This window comes from Myotis davidii, unplaced genomic scaffold (genome assembly GCF_000327345.1).
Source record: "Myotis davidii unplaced genomic scaffold, ASM32734v1 scaffold674, whole genome shotgun sequence".
Lineage (NCBI taxonomy): Eukaryota > Metazoa > Chordata > Mammalia > Chiroptera > Vespertilionidae > Myotis > Myotis davidii.
The window spans coordinates 305,967-323,466 of record NW_006286674.1 but is presented as its reverse complement, the minus strand read 5'-3'; positions in this window follow the sequence as shown (position 1 = coordinate 323,466).

Genomic DNA, 17,500 nt, shown 5'->3' with positions numbered 1-17,500 from the left:
TAGCACAGTGGTGCTCAGTGATTTACGGGGGCAATTAGTCACCACCCCACAGCGCTGCTGAGGACGGCGCAGGCCGCGACGCACCAGGCCGAGAGGAGGAAGAAGAGGCTTTGCACGGCGCTCCACACAACTTTTCAAACAACAAGAGAGAATATTTGAGCACGTTAGGGTCCACGTCTTCATTCTGGGAACCCACCCTTCACATTATTCAACCAACCTAAGACATAAACGTATTTTTAGTATCATCTTCACCGTTCTGTGCGTGTTAAAGAGCCTCCAACTGCAGCTTCTTTCTCTTCCACTGTCCAAAGTAGGTTTTCCCCCCATCCCTTAAAAAAACACACAATAGCAACCTTTTCCCACTCCCAGATCGTCCCCATGATGTGTGCCTTTGATCTGTCTCATTACTTTTTGCATCTTGCGACCATGTTCTGTATTTGCTCAGAGCCACTGGGCGCTAAGGAATTTGGTCTGTAGCTCCTCTGGGAAGTTGGGTGAGCGGTACAAGGAGGCGATGAATGAGGCCGTAAAATACAGGACAAATGAAAAAAGATACATAAACTTCCCAGTATTTGTTAACATGCTCTTTAACATACTATATGTAGTGCCTCAGTATATGTACATAGCAAAATAAACCCGCTAAAATACAGTTAATTGGTATACATCCTTTAATAGAAATTTTCCATCAGAAGAAACCTCGAATGGAAGGCTGGGAAAGAGCCCAGGAAAGACAAAGACTTTACTGATAAGTACCATGTCTGTGCAGGGGCAACAGCAAGGCGGCTGAAGAGCACAAATGAAGCTTCATCCGGAGTTTAGTATCCTTATATAGTGTTAGCTAAGAATGCTGCCAGCTTATATTTCTGAAGTACTTTATAGTTTACCAAGGACATTTGGAATTCCTTTTCTCATTTGATATTGCTTTGGCTTCAGTCAAATACAACTGCTCCATTAAAAATGCGTTCAGTGAAGCCCGGCTGGTGTGATTCAGTGGTTGAGTGTCAGCCTATGAACCAGGAGGTGACGGTTCGATTCCTGATCAGGGCACATGCCTGGGTTTCGGGCTTGATCCCCAGTAGGAGGCCTGCAGGAGGCAGCCAATCAGTGATTCTCTCTCATCACTGATGTGTCTATCTCTATTTCCCTATCTTCCTCTCTATCTGGGAGATTTCACAATGCCAGACCCACCGAGTACATGGGTCACACCTTCCGCCCTAACTCATACGTCCCTCGGGTTCTGCTCAGGCTCCCAGCACTATCGAAGCTCCACAAAAGCACAATGTAACAATGAAAAATAATATAGAAGCCTGGTATTTGATGTTGAATTGCTTATTTGTGACTGCAGTGGCACTGGTTTTTAACTACCCTGTAACAAGGAAAGCAAACCCAATCAGGAAAAAAGGCAGATTTTTTTTTTTTTTTTAGCAATGGAATTATGCAGATCTCACTGAATACCAGGGATGATAGAACTTAGAAATTTGACCAAAAGTATTTTCCAGCAGTGAACAGAGTCCATTTTAAAGCACTCTATGCATTTTTCAGATTCTTTCTCCCTGCGCGCCCCCCCCACCCCAGCCCAAGTTCACATTTGTAGTTTCTGATAGAAGGACATGGGAAAATTACCTACATATTAAGAAAATGAAATTTAAGGTATAAAAATTCTGCATTTCATATAAATGTTATGTTCACTATTTCCTTGATTTAAATAGAGCAGTTCTAAAAATAGAATCCCTATAGGGCGCATATTGTTATATACATGTTATTTTTGTTTAGAAATTATGAGCTAGTGAAGAGTGAAAATGACCTTGGCTATTATACTGACAGATAGAAATAATAACCTTTTTATATCTGGATTCGAATATCTTCTCTACTGATCATGCAACTTCCATACATTCCAAAGAAAGGATTTGGAAAGAATTAAAACAGGAGGCTGGAGCTTCCTACAGGCCTCTATGTTTGTGTTCATGTGGAATATTTATGCAATATTCTGACGTGGCTATAATCTATAATTCCTGGCTATTATTTCAGTCGCAACTATAATTTTTAGATTAATGGTTATAATTTTGGTAAGGAATACATGAAAAGTTATATGTTCATGCTTGAAAGGAGGATCATTAAATATTCATTATTACCACTCAAATTAGTTGTCATGCTCTGAATAGCAGTTACCCATTATCATTTTACTAGTTTAGATTCAGCAGTGAGTGCACAGCAACATATAGCTCATGTCAGTAGAGGAATTTTTGTTGGGGAACAGAGAGAGAAATTATTTTAAGACCCATTTGACGTATTTATCTTGACAAATTATTTAAAAAATTATTGCTTTCTCAATAAATATGTTTGTATGTAATAATAGGATTGTGGCTGGATTTAATTCTAGCTGTTTAATTACTCTATGATTGTGAAAAATGGTGCTTTTCTTCAAATGGTTATGAAGAAAAAAAGACTGAAAATGCAAAGGTTAGGATATTTAGTCTTTTGCAGACACCTAACCTTGCCATGAAAAAGCACTTTTAATTTTTGTAAGCAGGCATTGAAATCTTGCTATTTCAGCAAAGCTTGTTTTTATAATTTGTTAGTTTTCCTTATCTTGTAACAAATCTATCCTTAAGAAAAAAAGGTAAAACAAAGAATAGATTTTTACTAATGTTGTAGGTGATCATATATACAGATGTCTCCTCAACCCATTTTAGAAAGATGTTAAGTGAAAATACATACAAATGTATTTTAATGCAAAAACATTTTGCTTTTTCCACATATCTTGGTATGCCAGTTCAATTGTGTGAAGACATTAGGACAGCCACATGTGTTTTGTAAATCACATTATATGAATCATTTTATACTCCTCAGTAATTTAAATTAGTTCCTTTTCCATAGAAAACTCACAAATTTGATTCTGATCTCATCTAACTTCAGAGCTTCCTATCGTAAAGAGTCAAATTGTAGCTGATGAACACATTTTATATTTTTCCACATTGCATCTGGACTCTTCATAATGATGGCTTATTTTATTTTATTTTTTTCTGCACAGAGGAGAGGGAAATATATAGGTCCATGAATCAATCTAGATAATGGGGAAGGCTGAATGTAATAAATAATACAGTAACAACCCTAAACTAATGAGCTGTTGCTAAGGTACATTTCATAGGCTCATCCTCTATATAAAAAGTCACTAATAACCCCTTGGTGTAATCGGATGATAAAGCTTTGCCATAAGGCAACACCTGTGCAATTAGAACCGCAGATTCTTCTGCACGTTTCATTAATTTCAGGATTTTGTAAAGGCACAATGACTACACTAATAATCTAGTCTACTTGACTCCGTGTCTACTGGAAACAAAGTGTCTAATTAGATAAAGGTAATTAATTAGAGATAAATGGAGCTAATCAGACTCAGTTAACACTAATTCTCTGAATTAAGACATTTTGGGACACCTACTATCCCGCTGACTTTGATATTTTGCATTGAGACTAGGTTCTAGAGGAGTCAGGAAATACTGGCATTTGAGAATTGAGCAGTCTTTTGATGGCATATTTAGGCATCTGAGGCTAAAGGAGAGGTTGCTTTTATATTGTGCTCTTTCATCACCTTTCTATTGCAGCTTAAAGAATTCACTTTGTAGTTATTCCAATCTGCGCTGGTCTCCATATAAATTTTAATAACCTTTGCTATCATTTCTATTATCTGTCTAGCCCACCAGTTGAAGAAAATCACACGTTGTTCCCTTTTAAATGAAGACTTAACTTGTTACATTAAGGCAATGTCAAGAGTCACCAGCCTATATCCTAAAATTCTGATCCTTTAAAGAGAACAAACACCTAAAATTTTGATCCTTTAATTCTGATTCTTTAAAGAGAACAAACCTCTGCTCTGCAGTGTTGGACTGAAAATTCATTGGTGGGGAAAAGAGCTTGGGCTTTGAAGTCAAAAGACCCGAATTCAAATTGCTGCTCTCTTGCTGAATGAGTGATCTTAGAAACACTTAACCTCTTGAAGTTCCTTTGGTTGTAAAATACAAATAATACTGACACTAACTTTACAGGGTTATTGTGAACATTGAGTGAGGTAACTATTTGTAGAGGTTCATTATTATTACCTGGAAGGCTGGCATTGAACACAACCGAGCACCATATCTTGACTGACTATAGGATTAAGTATCAAAATGTTACATTTCATCTCAACCCCAAGATGATCTTTGGGCTACATTTATACATGTGGCAGAGGAGAGATTATGAATTTTCTCCCAAATAGTCAAATCAGGAAAAAATACCCCAAATTGTTTACTTGGAGAATGTGAATTCATCTGCTTGAGTTTCCTACACTGATATCATTAGCTCTCTTGGCAGGTTGTTCCGCAGTCCACAAGGAATGTACAGTTTGCCCCAAAATTGAATTCTACGATGTAGCTTAATATATGACATTTTGAAACTTCTGTAATTTTTCTGGGATATACCCCTTCCTCTTTCTGTCTGGAATACTCCTGGATTACTTTAATAGTCACCTAATAGCCCTCCTTTCATTTCTTTCTCCTGTAATTCAGTAAAATTAAATTAATCTTCCTCACAGAACACTTTTCCCATTCTGCCTCTTGTCAAGATCATAAGAAGATTCCTTGTTACTCTAAGACTCTGTCATGCAGGTAGTCAAAGCCACTGTATCTGGTTCATGTTACGCATCCAGTCTATCTCCTGCTCTCCCCTGCCAACGGAGCCTTTTCTTCCAGGCAAGCCAGCCTTATTGTTTTCATCGCACTCATCTAAATCAATAAAATATATTTTTAAAAAAACATTTCAAATCCTGCATCTCCTCTGAAGTCTGCCTTGACAACTCTGGCCTACCAAGTGCATTCTCATCTCTGAAGGCCCACAGCCGCTCTCAATGTCATTACACTGATGAGACCTGAGGTCAGGAACCATATCTTATTCTCTGTGTGTGCAAGGCAAACCCTGCTCACCATCCTCTTCCTCCAAGCCCCGGCCTTTACACAGTGTGACCCTCCAGGGGATTTAGAACAAAACAAGACATTGTGTAACTTACCTATGCGGTGTGGCTCGGTCTGGTCCTTGCTAGTCATGGTGACATGGTTTCGTAGTGACCCTGGGGCTCTTTGCCTGGTTAGGCTGGGTTCAAACAGGGTGCTCAGCCTTCATGTTTGGAGACAAGATTACTTTTGATGAAAAGCCCCTATGTGTCCCTGAGGCTTTGTGGCTTGTGGGGTATATAGGCTTTTATAACATGCAATGAGAGCATACCGGGAAGTGACCATTAGTATTTCTTGACAATTAGAAAGTCTAGCAAGCAATGCTACTTCCCAGCAAACATTTCAGAAAGGACTGAGAAACATGGACTGAATTGGCATTCATCAGAGACCTTTAATGGAACCTCATGGTGAATGTTCTGTGTAGGAGGTTTTCATGGAGAGTCCGTGCCAGAAAAACTAAAACTTGTACGAATGAGATGTCCAAGTTGACTGGTTATGGTTGATGCAAAATGTCCACAATTTCTTTCCTTATATCTACACCCTGTGGTAGCAACCTCCCAACACTGGCTCTGAGCTTGGCTGTGTGATTTGCCTTGGCCAGTGAGACATGTGAGAGAGAGACTTAAAACATGCTTGTATACCAGAGCTTTCTCTCAGGCTGCTCTTGGAATGTGGGGCAGCCCTGGGAATGAGCCCACACTAGCCTACTAGATTATAACAGACATGGTCCAGTACTCCCCATTCCCCCAGCCAACAGTCAACTAACCTAGAGGTCAGGCGGCCTAGCTGACCAACAGTTGGTCACACAAGCACGTGTGAGTCCAGGCAAGACCAGCAGAATGGTACACAGAATTGAACTAAATAGTTATTGAATTAAACTTCAAGTTTTGGGGTCATTCAACATACAACAAGAGATAACTGATACACTGGTGTAGGCTATCTATTTCACTGTTTAAATTTAGAAGAAATCCGGAGGACATATGGTTGGTGCCTAATCTTGGAAGATACAGAAGCAGGGGAAGTGATGGCATCTTCAAGAGACATAGGGAAGCAATGAAACCTTCCCAGTCTTCAGAAATGAGAGAACGGATTCAATTTTTATCATTTGGGTTGGTCCAGATCAAAGTTTGAGTCAGTACTTCCAGAGAGGTGTTGGGCTGGAGTTGAGAGTATGCATGTAAGGGATAGAGGAAGTTGTAGGACAGGATGAGAATGCGGAAAAAGATGGGGTTCAAAACTCAGTGGGAGTCCTGGTTTTAGTGGCCTGTTAGGAAAGAGGCAAAGGAGACAGAGAAGGAGGGATGAGGGGGAGGGAGCACGGGATCATGTCATGGAAGCTCAGGCTGGTGAGATTACAGGTGAATGGTCAGCAGAGCCAATTGCCAGAAAGGGCAAGCATGACAATAATAATGATAATAGTTGAAGTGCAATTTATAATTTACAAGGTCAATTTACATACATCTCATTTCAATCTAGTGGCATAGAGTCAGCATTATTATTATGCCCATTTTGTAGATAACAAAACAGGCTTTACAAATATTTAGTCATCTGGTAAGATGGCCAATTTCAAATGTCTTAAAATGCATTCTATTTTCACCTGTAAGAGACCACTAGAACTCTGGTTGAGTCTGGCAAAAGGGAAGTCAGCAGCAGCCTTTAAAGCAGCAGTTTCAGGAGGGTTGGGGTGGTGTGGGGTGAGGTAGGTTGGGTAGGAAAAAGATTGCATGGAATACAAAGGATTTGGGAGATAAGGAGCAGAACCCTGTTGAATGGAAGGAGAATGACTTGATAGGAATCTGAGGGGACACTAGGTTTGAAAGGAGGGTGCAGTTGATCAAAGCAGGTTTGTAGATAGAAGGGAAGGATTAGTGGAGAGGAGGTGAGAGAGAAAATAAACAAGAGGGAAAATAAAAAGAACAACAATAAAGATAAAATAACAGAAAAAAAACTAAAACAATTACTGAAGGGATAGTTGGCAGCATCTGCGGCACAGGTGAAGAAAGGGCTGAGATGAGGGCGGTCTGAAAGGTGGATGGAGGGGAAAGGAGGGAAATGATAGCAAGTGGTTTTGAGGTAGAGAGGACGGAAAGTAAGTAATCAGTGCCTGCTGGTCTTCAAATCCTGAGATCATTTTCACTTCAAGGAGAGCAGTCTGCCATCTCAGGAAACACCTAGCAGCCTCTACTTCCGTGAAGCAAGTGGAAAATTGCTGGACAGTCTTCATAAAGCATTTCCTTCCTGGGCAGAGACATTTCATTTTGCGATGGAAAAAGTTTTTTCTTAGGATAAGGATCATGTATGTGCCTGTGCCTGCGTGTGTACACAGGCAAGGAGAGGTACTTTGGGCAAGAAAGAGGAAGTCTAGACCTGGGAGATCGGGCCCAGGGAGCGAGGGGTACCAAATCAAAGCAGGTATTCACTGCTTTGCCTGGAACCCAGGGTTGTCCTGAGAGGTGGAGCAGATGCCCTCTCACATGGAGGGGATACTGATTAAGAAGGGCCTCCTCACCCAGTTCCTGGAAATTCGCCATCTGGACTCCCTTCCTGTGACTCCAGGCTTCTGGTTACTTCTTCAAGAAAGATGCTTCTGGGAGGAGTAACCCACTAAATCTTAAGGTTTACTAGACTTTCCCTGAGAGCGAGTTTTGTTAACGGCGAGGATGAGGATGACAGAGGGGGATGAACATGCCTCTGGATACCAACAGAGCATAGAAAGAGAACAGAAAGCACCCAGGCTTACCACACGCCTCACACCCTACTGCTCCTGAAGGCAGTTCTGTGCGTGCTCTTAAATCTCTCTCACCTTAACCCCACCACCAGCAAAATCACTCAACTACTCTCTCAAGGTGCCTGGTACATCATTGGTGCTCCATAAATACATGAGTGTATGAATAAATAGCTTCCCACAGGGCTCTGCCTCCAGGTTTGGCCCCTCGCACCCATTTGTCAGCATGCTGCCTCCTTAAAGACCCTTCTAAAGTCCATTTTGATCTATTTAAAGTCCTTCATGGCACCTTGTTACTCATAGGCTCCAATTCAAACCACGTAGCTTAGAATGCAAGGCACTTCATGATCCAGCTCCTGCAGCCTGTCCCCTTTCCAATCTGGCATCTCACAGAAAACCCCACATGTATGTAGGTACATGATGATGCGCCCTGATCAATCCAACCATATTAAACTTCTAGGTGCACGATCACCTGAGTTGTTTTACAACATACCTTGCCTGTTTCTTCCTGGAATACTCTCTACCGCATCCTGTGTCCACCTAGGAAACTTATACATGTCCTTTCAAGGTCAGTTTAAGTGACCCCCCCTCAATGAAACCTTCATGAGCTCCTAAACTGAGGTACCAGTCTCTTCTAATTGCCCTTCCCTGTATCTAGCTCTGAGATAGCATCTTTCACAACTGAAGGGCATTTATTTTTGGACATGAGTAGTTCTCCGCCAGATGATCATGTCCCTGGAAGGCAGGACCGCTTATGTCTTATTTGTTATTATATCTTCACACCAGGCATCTATTATGCTCTTAATAAATGTTTAATTGAGAGTTTAGGCTGAGACTGCTTAAGGACAAATTCACTTCCTTCCCCCTTTCCCCAAGAATTGTCCTGGTACAGCATTAACTCAGTTACTTTCTTTGTAAAATAAGAGCATCATTATATCTATGAGTCTGTTTTGGATTGGCTAGCTAAATATCTGGCCCCAGAATGAAACCCTACAAGGGGCCATCCACTTCCACTCTCTGCCTCTGGAAATACCCTTAAACCCCATGTCTAGTGCCTGGGAGGGTGCAGCAGGCACCTACACCTTTCCCCCTGCATGGGCTGCTGGGCAGGAAGCAGCCTTTGGCAGGCAATGAGGCCCACTGGAAAGATGCACAGTAGCTGTGAGGATCCTACACACAACACCATTTCTACTTCCTCTGGTCTTGGAGGCTTCTGTTTGCTGTTTGCCGGAGACATTTCCAGGTGGGCTCACTTCTGATGCAAGTTCAGTCTGTACCTGGTCCACAATTCAGTGAGTTGACAAACACAACTATTTTCTAAAGCTGCCCAGCAAGGTGTCCCCTAAATAGCACCTCTATCCTTAAAGGCAATAGTAAGCTTTCCATTCTCCTCTAGGTTTCCTGAGGAGCCGGTAGGATGGCTTTGATGTGACCCATATATTCTCCTGCCTCTTAGGAAAGAGTGCTGTCTCTCTTCGCAGATTTAAGGAGACAGAGTCAGCTTTTCAAATGGGAATTTGAAGCAGAGCAAATAACATGGGGGTAGAAGAATGTCGGCGACCATTGCTCTCAGCCTCAGAGGATCGGGTTCTCAATTCTCTTCGGCTGGGCAGCTTCATTCTCCTCACATCTGAGAGTGAGGCTGTAGAAGGGAGCAGGTTCCTAGCTACTAACCAAATGTGTGCCAGGAAGCAAAGCCACTGTTTCCCTGGGTGATGCTACAGAACCCAGGTCTTTCATCCTGGTCTAGTATAGACATATGCTTCAATGAACAGCATGCCCCTTTCCCACTGGTGTGGACTGACATCATCAAAAGCCAAAAATAATACCTGAATCTCGAAAACTTCGGAGGCAACTCAGTCAAGGCTCCAAACACTGGATTAGGACTCCAGCAACATTTTGGTGTTGGTTTTACAAATTTTTTGGCCATGTTCTGTCAATTATTATAGAGGATTTGTGACTCAGGTATATCCTCTTATTAAGTGACGGTTTCTACTGAGCTCTTGGTTAATTAAGAAATCATAGACATCTGGCAGAAATAAATGGCTTATTTGAAATATTTCTTCACAAAAAAATGCATTCTCTTTCTAGCACACTGAGACTTTGCATAAGTGTTCTTACAGGCTAGCTAAGCAAGGGAGAGCATTGTTGTGAGAGAAATTTAACTGCGTTGCAGTTGCCAAATATTTAATACTTTAAAGAGGAAGTTCTAAAATTTAATAGTTGATTTTATTATTTCTCTTTGGATATAATTAACTAGGGATGCACTTTCAACTGCTTTATTCTGGCTATTGAAATGGATTTTATGGTTTACACTGGGGGGAAAATTCTGTCAGACCATGGACCTCTCCCTTGGTGCACATTAGTAGAGTCTTTTTAGAGACAAGCAAGCAATTTTGCTGTCATTGGTCTTGTTCAAATAGAGTATGTTTATCTATGCAATGCTCTTGGGAACAGGTGTCAAAAAAGGATCACCAGTTAGCAGCTGACAGAGCTCCTGCGTACATGTCGGGAAAGCGCCTCAAATAGCAAATGAACACATATATTTCATTTTTTATGTAGCTGATAAAATGTTATATCATTAAGTCAAAAGAATATATTTGTCCCTTCCAAGTTGAGTTAAGAACTAGTTCTCACTTCTAATACAAATGAGGGCCCTGCAGCTCCACAGAGCATGCTCTTCAGAAACAAAACAGCCATTTGGGACTTGTGGGAAAGCAGGTCTTTACACATTGAACACTGACTCTTCAATGGGTTGTCAGCACAGTCCCTATCAGGTCCCAGATATTGAGATACCAAGTGGACTATAGAGAAAGCTAAGTATTTCTGAATATTTAGTTTAACTTGGATACTGTTTTATTTCAAACTAGAGGCCCGGCACATGCATGGGTAGGGTCCCTAGGCTGGCTGGCGTTTAGGGCCAGTTAGTCCCCACCTCCCCATCTCCTCCTCTCTCCCTCCCCCCCCGCCCCTTTGTTCCCTGCTGCCCCCTGGTGGTCAGTCACATCATAGTGAGCAATCGAACTCCTGGTCTCTCGTTCAATCTCCTGAGGGGATACTTTGCATATCAGCCATATATATATATACACTAGAGGCCTGTGCACAAAATTTGTGCATGGGGCGGGGGGCCCTCAGCCCAGCCTGCACCCTCTCCAACCCCAGACCCCTCAGGGAATGTCTGACAGGGATCAGGCCTAAACCAGCAGTCAGACATCCCTTTCACAATCCTGGACTTCTGGCTCCTAATCACTCACCTGCCTGCCTGCCTGGTTGCCCCTAACTGCCCCTTTTGCCAGCCTGATCACCCCTCACTGCTGCTGTGTGCGGAGCAGCCTGCTTATTCAGTCATTTGGTTGTCTCTCACTAACACCCTTGCCGGCCTGGTCACCCTACACAGCCTGCTGTTCAGTTGTTTGGTCATCCCTCACTAACCCCCTTGTTGGCCTGGTAGTAGGTAGCCATCTTGTGAGGGCATGAGGGTTAATTTGCATATTACCTCTTTATTATATAGGATACCAAATTCTCATCTCTTTGCTCTATTAACTCGAAGAGTCCATTCACTCACTTATCCATCAAATAAATGTTGAGCAACAAACAGTGAATATGCAGCAGGCACTAATCTGGACTCTCAATAAAGGGTACAAAACAAACAAGGTGCCTGCCCTCAAGGAATTTACATTCTGGTGAGGACGATAAATGAACAAGGAAGTAGAAAATCTAATTACGAATGAGAAATTCTCTTAAGAGATTTAGTGTTGAAGTCAGAGAGCACTGAGGCCTTAGTTTTCTCATGTATGAAATGTAAATAATGAGACCTTTATAGAGTTTGAGGATTCAACGAAACAAGACAATGTAGGTAAGTTTCAAAACAGTGATCTCAGTAAGAGGTAAGAGGTCACTGTACAATTGAATGCATGGGGAGGATCCATAGTGTATTTTTTGGTGACTTAAAAATTGTAAGGGTCCCCTGGGACTGAAATTCAGCCTTAATATTTTGAAGTCATATTTTGATGTCTCAGAGAGCAGATAATAGTTATTCTTGTCATTTATTTAGTTTTTCCTAGTCATCTGGTGTTTTGCTTACACATTTTTCTAGCTCCTTTGAATGGCATAGTTGTCTTTGAGACCTTTTCAAAGAACCTCTCACAGTGGATACTCATGTCACTCTAGTTTTATTGGAAGTTTAGATTCTTTTATAAAGCACCTGATTCTAGGGTTCTTTTTCACCTCCTGAGAGTTAGAGAGATCCTTGACTTGGAATATCCTACTTACCAGGGATTTATTAACCACCTGCTATGTGCCCCCAATTTTTTAAAAAAATCCTTACCTGAGGATATGTTTCTCATTGATTTTAGAGAGAGGAAGGGAGAGGAGAGAGAAAAACATCAAAGTGAGAGAGAAATAGTGATCGGTTGCCTCCCATATGCACTCTGACAGGGGACAGACCCACCACCTAGGTATGTGCCCTGACCAGGAATCAAATTGCAACCTTTGGTGATGCTCCAACCCACTGAGCAACACAGCCAGGGCTATGTGCCCAAATTTAATTTAATCCTTAAACAGCCTTGTGAGTGAAGTGGGTATTATCATTTCTAGTTGTTTTATTTTTTCTTTTTTAAGATATTTTTTTTATTGATTTTCTACAGAAAGGAAGGGAGAGGGATAGAAAGTTAGAAACATCGATGAGTGAGAAACACCGATCAGCCTCCTCCTGCATGCCCCGCACTGGGGATGTGCCCACAACCAAGGTATATGCCCTTGACTGGAATCGAACCCGGGACCCTTGAGTCCACAGGCCGACGCTCTATCCACTGAGCCAAACCGGTTCTGGCCATTTCTAGTTTTTGATGATGGAGAAATAGAAGCTCAAGGATGTTAAGTCGTTTACCCAGAGTTATAAAGCTAAAGAGTGACATAGACCAAATTTGTACTTATCTCAATTATTTTATTAATCCATTTATTGAATAGGTGCTATCTTCCAGGGGTAGATGGTGATGATATATCATTAAAGGAGACCGATGTCGGGGAAGTAAACAGTTAAATAAGTAATCAGAGATAATAGCTGTTGTGAAGGACAGATACCAGAGGACAGTGGGAAGACAGGAGGGCCTACAAACTCGAGGCTTCTGTGTGGAATAGCATTGAGATCCAAAGGGTGAGGTAAGCAAAAGAGTATTCGGGGGTGAGTGGTCATTGACTGGGGAAGAGGCTGTCCTAGGCCAGTGGTCGGCAAACTGTGGCTCGCGAGCCACATGCGGCTCTTTGGCCCCTTGAGTGTGGCTCTTCCACAAAATACCACGTGTGGGCGTGCACATACAGTGCGATTGAAACTTCGTGGCCCATGCGCCGAAGTCAGTTTTCAGCCTGGGCGAGTCTATTTTGAAGAAGTGGTGTTAGAAGAAGTGGGGGGTGTCAGTCGGGAGACGGGAGATGGGGCGCAGGCAGGCCGCGGGATACGCAGCGCAGGAGAAGCACTCAATTCATGCAGGAGCTGAGTGAGCCAGGCAGTCAGCAGTCTCATGTGCAGTGGTTAGTGCTAGTCACGTCCGCAAATCGCACGCGGGTAACAAAAGTACCTACTCGAAGCCTAAAGTTACCTGTATTTTTTCAACTAGCTGCAAATCCTTCAGGTATTTTTGTCATCAATTTAAGAATTGTAATTCTTTTGTGTTGGTGGCTTTATTATTATAAAATGAAACATTTTTTTAGGTGCCCTGTTTGAGATGGCTACAAAGAAGAAACAAAGAAAAACGGAAGAAAACCGTGAATTCAAAGTTGAATGTACCTACCTATATAGTTTAAGTTAAAAAAATTTGGCTCTCAAAAGAAATTTCAATCGTTGTACTGTTGATATTTGGCGCTGTTGACTAAGGAGTTTGCCGACCACTGTCCTAGGCAGTATGTATAAAAGATCTGAGGCAGAAAAGAGAATGGTGTGTCTTTAAGGAACTGCTAAAAGATAATAATGCCAGGATTTTTAAAGGCCAAGCAGGACTGACATAAGATAAAGATGTTAAAGAAGGTGAGGAACCAAATCACATGGGACCTAGTTGGCGTTGTGAGGGATATGGACTTTGTTCCCATTTCTATAAGAAGCCATTAAAGGACTTGAAACTGGGAAATGATTTAATCACATTTGAATTTTATTTTTTTTAAGATCCTGCTGACTACTTGTGGAGAATGGAGTGAGGAGGGTGACAACTAATGAAGCAGGAAGACTATTGGAGAGCTACTGCCATAGTCCAGATAGGAAATAATGATAGTTTGAACCAGGGCGAGGGTGGAGGGATAGAGAGAAGTGAATGGATCCCAGAAATATTTAAGAGGTAAACTTTTTAACTGAATCACTTGGAATGCTTTCAATTGCAAGGAATAAATCCCGACCTACTGCGAATATTCTCACTGTTCTGATTTGTAATTATCAGAGTAGGCTATACATTTGCTTTCTTAAGACCATGCATGTGTCCTCAGACCTAGTGCTTTCCTTAGGCCTGGTTTTGTAAATGCTGGTGATAAACCAAGCCTGATTGATATGATGCATCTTAAGTGGAAATGTCTAACTCGAGGTGACTTTGATCAACCCCAAGAAATGACAGCTCAGCTAGTACAATAACTTGAAGATAACCACTGTTAATTTCATAATTATTGGTTGCCATTAATTGAATTATAAGATTATTACTGTTTTATTTTCTAGAAAAAAAGCTGACTTTAAAAACAGAGGGAAGTTATTAGTTTATATAATTGCAATATGTGGAAGTAGGGCTTGGTTCAGGCAAAATTCAATGAAATCTTAGGGAACTGGTTCCTGTTTGACTCTGTTTACCTTCTGCCATATATGCTGTATCATAAGGGTACCACCCTCATGCCCCCAAGGTGGCGGCCAGCGGTTTCATGGCTACATGCTTCTTCCTTTACATCTTGTTTGAAAAAGAGAGTAGTATATCTTTGTCTCAGCATTCCCAGCAAATGCCTCAAGCCTCACTCAGATTGGACCAGCTTAAGTCTCATGCCCATTCCTGAACCAGTTATTGAGCTGGAAGATGGAGTGGAACTCTGGGGTCAAGCTTTCCTGAACCACGTGGCTCACCGAATGGAGAGGGAGACCATGGAGAAAGGAGAAGGGAGGAGTGTGTGCCGGGACCCAGGAAAGGTCTTCTCTGTTAATGGATTGGAAGTCAGGGTTTAGAGAGATCACAATGAGAATAAACTTCTGGTGGTATTGTTCATTGAGGTGAGGAGCAAGAGAAGCAGGTTTATGGAAGAAGATGATGAGTTCAGCTGTGCTAGCCGCGCTCAAGCTATCCAAAAGGAGATGCCAACTAGACAGCCTGCAGCTCAGAACAGAGGTCCTGGCTAAAGACAGAGATTTGTGTGTTGTTGACTTACCTGATCCCAAAACTTGTACTTTTAATCAGAAGGCATATTTTACATTAGTTTTAAAGTCTGTTCAATTGCCATAGCAACTCTCTGTGGCCAGGGAACATTTAATCACATAACAGTTATATTTATAGCTCACTTGTAATATATATTCTTTTAATGCTCACAGCTATTGCTTTCCCATTTTAGAGATGTTAAATCTGAGACATAGAAGGGTTACAACTGAGCTCACGGAGCTAATGAAGAGCAGCACTGGGATTTGAATGAGGAAAGCCTGACCTAGAGTCCTTATTCATAATGTCTGAGCATTCTATTTTTCTCTCAGCTACAGAAACAGGAGGGGAGTGGCAACGATGGCCACCAGGTAGATCAGTTTCTAACATAAAGCAGAATGGTTGCTCTGATTCTCAGTTCTCCCTGGGATGCTGGTCTTTGGGACTGAACTGCTTTTAAGGCAGCGCAGCCCTGGAGGGGAGAAATCCTGTTTGCGGTGGTCATCTTGGACAGCAGCCTGGCAGGTGGGGAAGGAGCTGTCAGGGGCAGAGACGTGAAACAGCTGAGCAAACCAAATGACACAGGCAACCATGAGTGAGTTTTGTAATGGGGGATTCTGGGCCTCTAGAACCTTCTCTTGAGCCATTCTTGCTAAATCCTCATCCTTCCTAAGCTGCGTTTGACAGCAAAACAGAGCTGAGAAAGGCTGAAGTAAAGGTGTATGATTTTTTTCCTTAAGTAAAATAGAAATGATAGTTCCTTTCGGTCATTTTGTTACACCTGTGTCTCTTTGTCCCCATTAGTACAGATAATTAAGAGCTAAGGATAAACCCTCTTTCTTGTTAAAATGCTATTTTTTCCAATAAAGCAGAATAGCTATAGCTTTTTCCTCCCCTCTGTGAATGATATAAACAAGCACCGAAAACAACCCTATGCCATGCATTAAATAAGCCAACCTCTAAACTACCCACATTATCCAGTGAGAGGATTTTTTTCCTGAATCAGACATTGATCATAATGGTCAAAATAATCCTTGGCACTTTCTCTAAGCTTGCTCATTATCATTCAATATGTTCAGCAGAATTATTAAATTTAAAATAATATGGTGCACCTGGTTGAGATGACGGTGAGAGATTTGGCTTCCTGTCTCTTCGTTAAGGATGAATTTGGCCCAAGGGTGTACTATGAACTTGGCAAATAGCATTATAATAGTGAGAGAATATTGCCTATTGGGTAGCAGGAGTTGATGATTAAATTTAAGTGTGTACTGTCCACATAAAACAAATAATGCTCTTTTTTTCTAACTTTTACTGTGAACATTCATCACTGGTGCTGGAGATGCACAGTTGCTAATTATTGTGTTTTTAACTTGTAATATACTGTAAATTTTGTATAATACTACTCTGACCTTATACAGAATAGAAAAGATGACAGGAGGCCTGTAATTATTGTATGGGAAAGAAATGCCTATAATTATCTACTATTTTTAGGACCAGTGTGCATGGCCTCTTAATTTTCATAAGCTTTAGACATTCACACATTTCCTATCTTTGCGTGTGGATGATAAATTTTGCTCAAATGAAATCAGAAGACATTCTGTTAGATGAGGAGTTAGCCAACTGGGAGCTTGATTACAATGAACAACACAAGCTTTGGTGCCAGCTAAAAAAGCGAGCATTTATTTGGATGAAATTTGTTTAAAGCAAGATTCAAAACATTAAACACACACACACACAGACACCATATTACTATATTGGGGCCTGAGAACGTGATTATTTGTTAGAGAATTGGTTAAATTACCTTGTGGAAAAGCATTAACCTAACAAAGAGAAAACCTCTAGGACATTTATCACATGTAGGGTGATTATGACAGCATGTTCTTATTAGAGATGAATATTTTGTGCTCATTAAGGTTACCCCCTTGAGTGTTCAAGGATGCAAAGTGTATTGCAGTGAAGTGCTATAGTCCTATTGTCTTGTGAGCACTTGCCGTTGGCTGGGGTGTTTCCTTCCAAGTTAAGGGGCCTCTAGTCCCAGCCCTGGCAGGGCCTGTATCAAAGCCACTGGGTAAATGGAACAGACTGGGAGGGTTTTAATTCAAACACTGCAGGGATCTATCTGCAAGAACTGAGAGTGCTATCGAGAAATCTCTGGTCTCCTAGTGTGGGATAGCAGCGGGGAAAGGCGGATGGACTGGTGAGGAGTTAGACGGGATCAGGCAGTTTAGGGTAAAGACCGTGGGGAGAGAAGAACCAAGATGGCGGCATAGGTTAACGCCGGAGTTTGCCGCCTCGAACAACCATTTCAAAAGTGAAACTAAAAGACGGAAGGGACATCATCCAGAACCACAGGAACGCTGGCTGAGTGGAAGTCCTACAACTAGGAGGAAAGAGTAACGCATTCGGACACTCAGAGGAGGCGC